The following is a 10,490-nucleotide window of genomic DNA, read 5'->3' on the forward strand; positions in this document are numbered from 1 at the left end:
CTCAAATTTATAATTTCCTGTAGAAACTAAATAAGATGGTCTTGAATACCAAAAAATGCGCGAATTTGTCATCTCTGTGGAAATGGTATAGGAGATGAATGTCGTTATCTATTCAAATCAAGTACACCTTTTAGGGTGCGATCGTCTTTAGTGACTCAGCACGAGGTATTTTGGAATTTACAGATTGCTTGAACTTTTATAAAAAATCAACACTAGCACACCATAGAAAAGCAATAGAGTAATTTATGTTTCAAATTTTATAATAAAAATCTCCGTATTAAAGACTGTGGATTTTCTATACAAATCTTATTTCATTTGCCACAAAGTACTCTTTTTCTATTAAATGCAATGACACAATAATAATGCTTTGCATCACGTTTCCCCTTGGTATATGTAAAAAATGGCCTATCTCTATTATTTCATTACATCTGTAGTTTTGATACAATTGAAGTTTGAAAAATTCGTACAATAAAGGCCACAGAAGGGGTCATAAACCTTAACATTTGTGTAAATAAATGATACAATAAAACATAAATATGAATATAGAAATACATATAAAGTAAGATGACGATTTGTTAAGGATTATATACCCTTGTGTTGATTAAATGCTAAACATATGGAAATTTTATAGAAAATCAAAAGCCTTTCCCTTTGTATACTCATTTTTTTTTGCAATATGATGCTTAATAGATGGAGGATTATTGCATGCAGTGCTAGCAATGATTTTCTTAAAACAAGTTTATAAATTTAGATATTGGTTTAACAAATATAAATATGGATCAATTCAAATACATCATTTAGGGTGGATGCGCTCGACTTTAGTGAGTCAGCACGAGGTGTTTTGGAATTTTCAGGCTGTTTATGACTTTTATAATGTAAACAATAAACGCTAGGCTAGCTGATCATAGAAAAAATAAGTGAGTAATCTACGTTTAAAATTTTATAAAAAAAATCTCTGCATTAAAGTCTGTGGATTTTCTACAAAAATAGTGGTTTTATTTTCACAAAATTCTCTTTTTCTACAAAATGCAATAAAACTATAAGTAATAATGCTTTGCACGAAGTTTCCCCTTTGATATATGTACAATCTTTTTCATTCGCTGTTACAAAAATTTAGAAATTATTATAAATTAAGGAATGTATCTCCCAAAGCTCTGATTCCTTTCACGGATTTGGCTATACCTGTTGGACCTTTTGGATTATAGCTCTTCATCTTTTATATCAGGTTTGGATTTCAAATATTTTGGCCACGAGCATCCCTGAAGAGACATGTATTGTGGATATGCATGTATCTGGTGCAGGAAAATTGGTGCCGATAATATTATTATTCATTATCTTTGCTGTTTTAATACTATTGCAGCTTGAAAATTTTGTGATTGATGGGCCATAGAAGGGTCATAAACCTAAAGTTCTGTTAGATTTCGTGTCTATGATTCGATAGATTTTTTGTTTGAATTGTTTTGCATTTGCCATTTCTGAATCTTATATTGCTTACTATGGGATTTGGGTTTTGCTAATTTTTGAGAGCCGTACGTTGACTTATAGCTGTTATATTTTACTTTATTTGGTCTGTGGTGGAGATTTGCCTTATTGGTAATCATACCACGTCATCTCATATTTATATTATCCCATAAGTAACTCATCTCTAGATAATGGTTGAACTAGAGATCGCATGAATATAAATTAAATATGTTGCATTATTGACTGGCAATCCGATAATACATCAGCATTTTTTGTATAGCTTATTTACAAAGTTTAATGAATTGATTGCTAATTACGATTTATTTTTTCAATATTTGTAACGTTTGAAAAAACATAGTCTTTGTCAGAGCTAATTATCTCTTTGATAGTGGGGTGACAGAATAGAAAAAAGTCGATTATTAAAAGAGTTTAATTTAACTTCATGGTATACGGCTAAAAATTGGCACAGTCCTAGAAAAATGATTTAATTTGAGATTGGTCGTCAAAAAGTCGTATGGTGCAGTTTTTTTATTTAAGCTTTTAGTCAGCATATTTAACTTTTAATGCAGATCATAAGTGGCATGCAGTTTGGCTTTTTATTCAAAAGCTGCCCTCGAATATCTTTCTTTATTGTTTTATTTAAACATCAGACATAATGCTCTATGCATTAGGCGAAAAAGATAATCATGAAAGCCTTTTGATGACAAATTATGAAGTAAACACAACTGTTAACGCGAACATTTTGTGTTTTACCTGATTCCAACATCATACAATAAAGCGCTGATGAATGGATTATGTCGTATTTACTATAAAGTAATAAAACTGCAATTTTTCTTTTCATGTACACCTGTTTTTATGATGTAAGATTTCTTAAAACGATATTATTTAAACTTGGAAAAATCTTTGCTATTTTTAAAATTATTTACTTTTTAAAAAATCCGGATAGTTGTATCCCGTCCATTATTGGGCTGATTACATACTTTTCCTGTAATATTTTGGACTTGATATTTCTTGTTTCTGTTAATGTTTTATTGTTTCGTTGAATTATTTAGGCGTCCATACTTCTTTTTTAATGTTGTGTTAATGTCATTTTATGTATATAAGAGGATGAATAAGTGTTTCAGTTGTTTATAAGAAAGAGGGATCCGACAAAATCCCCAAAAAGATAACAAAACTAGAAAGTCCGATGAAACTTGGCTTTAATATTTCAAAGTAAGCAAACATTAGGTTTAATCCCTTAAATAGTATTATTCTCTTAAATGAGAAAGTGGAATAATTGATTAATTTTACCAATTACAGTAAATCGAGATATTTTGACAAAGTTCATTGGTGTAATAATGAAATTTTCCCGAAACTGCTCGGATGATGGTGACTTTAGTTCATTCATAGATAGTCACCTATGGTTCATTCTAATTGTTTAAAAATTGTTTATAATAAAAGTGGATACAAATGATGCATAAGTCTACATAACATATGGTATTTACAGATCGCACTGCAATTTGAAATGCTTAGTTCTTTGATTTTAAAATTCAGATATATTGAAGTTTTACTGTCTCTCTTTAACCTAGACATCAGTCAGTCGGTACTTGTATTTCCCAGTTAGTTTGTGATAAAGGATACTACAGAAAATATAATGTTTGCGTCATATCTTGACCTTTCTTTGATATTTATACAGATTGACGACTACAAAAAAAAAAAAATATGAAAAACTTTAGAGGCCAATATTAACTTTCCAATTGTCTATTTCCCCATGTCTCAATGTACTACGCTCCTCTGTGTTATCGTATTATGTCCAAATATCTCAAATGATACCCTCCGCTGGTGCATATTGAGTCAATACAGACTTTATGAACAGGGGTGTACTCCTGACTAATTAAAGCAGGCCGAATATTTCAACGGTATATTCAAACATATTAGTTGACGTTAATATTAAAACCGCATGGTAAAAGTCGAAGAACGACGTAAATGACAAACAAAATTTCTACAAAACTCTTCATAAACCACCACAGATCAACACGAAACATACTAAAATCTATAGGGGTTATCTCGTGTGCTCCCGGAAGGTTTAGCTGATTCTGATTTAATTGTTACCTCCATGTGTCGTACGTGGAAATATTTTGGTGACATGTACTTTTAAAATAATGAAAAAGTACTGGCGACTGAAATAGACACAATTTCTTTTTATAGCACCGTATTACGAATAATGTAACATTTAAGCTCTGTCGTGACCCAACTCAATAGCAACATCTTTTGTAGTTTAAGATTTTTAGATACTACATGTACGTATCAGATCAGATCATAAAATTTGCAATTAATTTGTGTTCTATTTCTGTTTGTAACATATTGATACTTTTGATTCGCATGACACGGGCTACATGTCGATAAGACAACCGAACTGAACTCTTTTTTTTTTTTGGAGTTTCCCTAGCTTTTGTTTAAAACATAAACATCGGTTAACTATTGTTGCCTCTAATGTTTCTTTAAGACATACAGATAAAATAGCAGCCGACTTAAGTCAAGAAATCGAAGTCACGGCTATCAAAGATTGTGCTCTGTGAACTATTCTTTGTCTGTGGGTGTTTTCCTTTTTTTTTTTGCCATAACTTTTTTCAGTTTATTTTCGATTTATGACTTTAATGTCCCTGTGGTATATTTCGTCTCTCATATGCTTGCATCTATCGTAAAAAAATCTACAACCAATACAAGGAATTTCTTTTCCCAAAACAGAACATCTAAGTATAGGCTGTTTAATGCTGATTTGTCATACAGCCTCTACAAACCATTACTGGGAGTCAATTTGTATTCTAAATCACAAGGACATTCAAAGAAGAAATTACCATGCATCAGGCGTGCGATAAAAATGCTAACCCTAGTTTAGGTATCAAATAAATTATACAGACCAGACTGTAGGGCACAACTACCACGACAATCGGAAATATTCCGCAGACTTCAGTCATGTACTCATGGCAAGTATATACTGTCGATCAGGGATGAGTTTTTTCTTAACTTTTGTTTAAAGATATTTTGAGTTGCAAGCAGCAGGACAAGACGTTTTTTTTTCAATACAGAATTTTGAAACTGATATAACTTGAAAAACAAACAGTATTATTTATTTACTCACATGAAACAAACCGGGATGTGGTATTCAGTACGTAGGAGAAACTGGACGATATTTATCTAAACGCACTCAAGAACATCTGTATCGTTTTAAAAGACCCAATAAATTCAAAAGTATCATTTACCAACACCTTAAAAAACACAACCATCCTTTTAAATATTTAGCAGTTCAACCTTTAGAAGTAGTAAATAAGCAGCCTGGTGAATCTCATTCAAAGTTTGTACGATCATGGAAAATAATTGAATGAAATTGGATTAAAAAATTACAAACAGTCTACCCTCTCGGTCTTAATGATAATATCATGGGAATTGGTAATATATCTAGAACCGATTCCGTTAACATTTTGGATATAGTTTCTAAAACTGTTCGTAAAAACAGTTCTCACGGCCGTAGAACAAATCGCAATCAAAGAAAATTTCGGACTAATCATACCAATATTTCGGACCTAATTTCTATTTCAAAAAACAACGGAAGACATTATCTGTTAACAAAACTCTGTTCATTACCGGTTAATAAGTTAAATAAAATTTTGGAGGATTGCAACACAATTTCATATAGCAGTCCTAAGTATGAAATTGTTCAAATTATTATGGCATATTGTTATTCTAAACTATTTCCCAAAATTGATCGCCCTGAAGATCATAAAAAACATTTTATTAAAATAAAGTATGTCAATAAAGGTTTTGATTTTGTAAATATTGCCGGTATATTTAACGACCATTCTGTTAAAGAACAAATTCCTAGATATTTTGACAATACTGAGCTACCTCTTATTTGTTATATTTACAAGAAATCTACCCGGAAATTTGTGTTTAATTATAGTCAACTGTGTAAAGATGTTAATATCAGTGAAAATACACCTACTTCATGTAATTGTAGTACCTCCGAATATATTTATGGACCCATTTCCCATGTTATAACAGGAGATCTTAACATCGTTCAAGACCGAGAGTTAAAATCATTCCTCAGTAAAGGACCTAAATATCGTCCCCCGTCAATTATTAATTGGAATGAGTGTCGTAATATCATCCACGACTCACTCCATACTTACTGTATGAAATGGATAAAACGGGAAAAAAGCTGACAAAAAATCTCTGGACTCTTTTTTTAATTCAGTAATGAAGATAGTTGATATACGTGTTCAACATTTTAAAGAACATTTTATTATTAACAATAACCACAAAAAACCTATTTCTCGTATCAAACATAAACTTAAAGAACTATAGCCATGAAATTTGTTTTTGTCCCGGCCGATAAAGCTGCTAATAACATTATTATTGTTTGACGTAAATTTTACATTGAGGTTCTGAAAAAAAGAAATCACCAATTCACTAACATTCCAACTGACTCCATTTTCAGAAAACGACATCTGTAACAAAAATAAACTTTTAGCTACCGCTTTACAGGCAGAGCCAAATACAATGAAAGTCCCAACTATGTACTGGCTTCCGAAGCTACACAAAACACCTTACAAATATAGATTTATTTCGTCTTCAAGCCATTGTTCCACTACTAAATTGTCTATTCTTCTTACCAGCACACTTGGTACAATTAAAAATCTGATAATAAATTGTTCAAATAAGGCCTTCGAAAATAGTTGAATTAATTACTTTTGGAGTGTCAAGAACTCGTTGGAAGTACTTGATAAATTGCATGCTTATATTGGTGATTTTGAATCTGTTCAAAGTTTTGATTTTTCTACCCTATATACCACATTGCCTCACATTCTCATTAAGAAAAAATTCACACACCTAATTAAATGGGCATTTAAAAAGTCAGAGTGTGAATATATATGTTCAAACTCTTTTAGGTCATTTTTTAGTAGCAATAAACAAAAAAACTATGTCAATTGGACATGCTTTGATACTATATATGCCCTTGAATTTTTACTAGATAACATTTTTGTTCGCTTTGGGAATTCCGTATATCGTCAGATTATCGGAATTCCAATGGGGACTAACTGTGCACCACTTATTGCGGACCTGTTTTTGTATTGCTATGAGTTACAATTTATGACAAAAATAAGCAAAGACCCATCGAAACAACATCTGATAAACAAATTTAATAATACTTTTAGATATTTGGATGATATTTTGGCTCTCAATAATGACGACTTCAGTATGTATATTAAAGAAATTTATCCTGCTGAACTTACTTTAAATAAAGCTAATACTAACAATGACCACTGTCCTTTCCTCGATCTTGATATCTATATCACTAACAGAAACCTGAATATTAAAATTTATGATAACAGAGATGATTTTTCATTTCCTATCGTTAATTATCCATTTTTAGATGGTGACGTTCCCTTGTCTAATCTTACGGTTTTTATATATCTCAACTTGTACGATTCGCTCGTGTATGTAACAATGTTTTAGATTTTAACGAGAGAAATTTATGTATTACTGAAAAATTATTACACCAGGGTTTTCGATATCACAAACTAGTCAAAACATTTACTAAATTTTATCATCGGTATAAGGACATCATTCGTAAATATAGCTCAACATGCAGACTTCTTATACGTTCAGGTATTTCACATCCAATTTTTTATGGAAATATTCTGTATAAAGCACAAAGGGGTCAGTATTCACATAAAAACTAACAAAACCTTTGAATAGACTTATTAAGAAGGGATATAGTTACGATACTGTTGTCAGGTCATTAAAGATTGCATATTTTGGCGTTAATATTGATTCGCTTATAGGGTCTTTGCATCGGAACTAAACACATTTATTCAAAAACCAGTTGTTGGCATGACACGGGTTATGTTCTTCTCATATATGTTATGATGGTATGATACTAAACCCCTAACGGGAAGGATTGTGCCTGATGTTCATATGATGAAATCATAATATTTCAGTCAGTTTAATTGAAGTCTGGAGCTGGCATGTCAGTTAACTGCCAGTAGTCTGTTGTTATTTATGTATTATTGTCATTTTGTTTATTTTCTTTGGTTACATCTTCTGACATCAGACTCGGACTTCTCTTAGACTGAATTTTAATGTGCGTATTGTTATGCGTTTACTTTTCTACATTGGCTAGAGGTATAGGGGGAGGGTTGAGATCTCACGAACATGTTTAACCCCGCCGCATTTTGCGCCTGTCCCAAGTCAGGAGCCTCTGGCCTTTGTTAGTCTTGTATTATTTTAATTTTAGTTTCTTGTGTACAATTTGGAAATTAGTATGGCGTTCATTATCACTGAACTAGTATATATTTGTTTAGGGGCCAGCTGAAGGACGCCTCCGGGTGCGGGAATTTCTCGCTACATTGAAGACCTGTTGGTGACCTTCTGCTGTTGTTTTTTTCTATGGTCGGGTTGTTGTCTCTTTGGCACATTCCCCATTTCCATTCTCAATTTTATTCTTTTGATATTTGTCCTAGAGTTGCTCTAATGTTTCAGACGATTATGTCCCCTATTTATAAATTGATATGACAAAGTATTTTGCAATGACGAAATGTTTTGAAATTGATGTCCAATGATGTTGGATGAAAGCTCGCTATATGTAGTATTCACATCCAATATTTTATGGAAATATTCTTTATAAAGCGCAAAAATGTCCGTATTTACCTCAGAAGCTAACAAAACCTTTAAATAGACTTTTTAAGAAGGGATATAGTTACGATACTGTTGTCAGGTCATTAAAGATTGCATATTTTGGCGTTAATATTGATTCACTTATAGGGTCTTTGCATCGGAACTAAACACATTTATCATGCACAGTTGTTGGCATGACACGGGTTATGTTCTTCTCATATATGTTATGATGGTATGATACTAAACCCCTCACGGGGAGGATTGTGCCTGATATTCATATGATGAAGATATAATTTGCAATCAGTTTAATTGAAGTCCGGAGCTGGCATGTCAGTTAACTGCTAGTAGTCTGATGTTATTTATGTATTATTGTCATTTTGTTTATTTTCTTTGGTTACATCTTCTGACATCAGACTCGGACTTCTCTTGAACTGAATTTTAATGTGCGTATTGTTATGCGTTTACTTTTCTGCATTGGCTAGAGGTATAGGGGGAGGGTTGAGATCTCACAAACATGTTTAACCCCGCCGCATTTTTGCGCCTGACCCAAGTCAGGAGCCTCTGGCCTTTGTTAGTATTGTATTATTTAACTTTTAGTTTCTTGTGTACAATTTGGAGTTTAGTATGGTGTTTATTATCACTGAACCAGTATATATTTGTTTAGGGGCCAGATGAAGGACGCCTCCGGGTGCGAGAATTTCTCGTTGCATTGAAGACCTGTTGGTGACCTTCTGCTGTTGTCTGCTCTATGGTCGGGTTGTTGTCTCTTTGACACATTCCCCATTTCCATTCTCAATTTTACATATTTGACCACCACTCTTTTGCAATGCACAACACGTTAAATGTCCCAAGTTTAACATTCAAATTCGCAATATTATTATAGAATTCGTGGCTTAAGATTTTGTCGTGTTTATTAAACACTATAGACCAATACTGACATTGGAGATTTGCTAAACCTTCCACTTACGAACAAATAGTATTTCAGCCAAAGGTCAGAACTTCGTAATAACTTTTCCACATTACAAAAGTCATTTAAGGTCTGAATTACTTATCTAAGTTACGTATATTGAGTGCTATGTTAAATAATTCTGCATAGAAAAAACATGATGGTGCGTCACTTAGTTTGGGATTGAATAACCGAAAATGTCTCCATTTGAAACGAATAAAATGCTGTTTTATAATAAAACATATATTTTTAAAGTTGTTAGTCTATGGTAAAATGATTTATATTCCTATTAATACAAAATAATTTAATAGAAAGCGTCCGAAGTTATTTTTTGTCTGTTTTGCATGTACCGAATTCAACATATATGGCAAAAGCTTAAGTTTTCACTTTCATTGAGGTATTCTAGATGGTTATATTAATAAATACATATTTGTTCATAATTTTCTATAAATTGTGTTAAGTTTTGACAGACGTTGTTCTTATTACTTAAAACCACATCATTTAAAACTGAAAACTACCCCCTTTTTGTAAAGTCGCATACGTGTGTTCGGAAATCTTATTTAATGATGGGTTTCCACTTTTTCGGTGAAAAGTTCAATGAAGAAGAAAATAGATTCAAGTTTTTAATCATTCTACAGTAAAAAGGGTATTTGAATTAAAGATAGATATTCAATGTTGTTTTTCCTTGAAAACGACATGTGACCTTTGATCGTGATTTCTAAAAAAATGTTCCATATTTTCTTTTCACGACCAGAAGAATCTCAAAGTATTTCCGAATCCAATGAAACATGATATAGCTGTATACCATTTTTGACGATTTAAATTTCATAAATCCGACTTTGGTCACCGGCCTATGAAGGCCATACGCTTGTATATATAGTTGTAAATATGTGCTTACTCGTCTTTTTGTTTCTGTTTGGTAGATTTCTCATTGATAATAATAACACATCAACAGTTTTGAGAGAGGCGAGACATGTTTGTTGTCTTAAGGCGTCGTAGGAACTACTTATGTTTGATTAATTTCATTTTCTAAAAGTTACATTACTATCAGTTCATATAAAAAGAAGATGTGGTATGATTGCAAATAAGACAGCTCTCCACAAGAGACCAAATGACACAGAAATTAACAACTATAGGTCACCGTACGGCCTTCAACAAGAAAACTAACAGGCTAATATATGTACAAAAAATGAACGAAAAACAAATATGTAACACATCAACCATTATATCAGCTTGACGACTCTTTCCGGGGCCTTGCATCCTAGCTCATGGTCCAGCAAAATTCTATTAATATTCAATGTTCAATGTTAAGTTTTCTGCCTAAGTTAGTTTGATAGGAACTAATTGTGAAGATCGACTATTTTTTTCTAAAAGTTTCATATACATTGTATATATATTAGTTACTATCAGTGAATACATGTATCAG

Source organism: Mytilus galloprovincialis, chromosome 10, assembly GCF_965363235.1.
Source record: "Mytilus galloprovincialis chromosome 10, xbMytGall1.hap1.1, whole genome shotgun sequence".
NCBI classification, from domain to species: domain Eukaryota; kingdom Metazoa; phylum Mollusca; class Bivalvia; order Mytilida; family Mytilidae; genus Mytilus; species Mytilus galloprovincialis.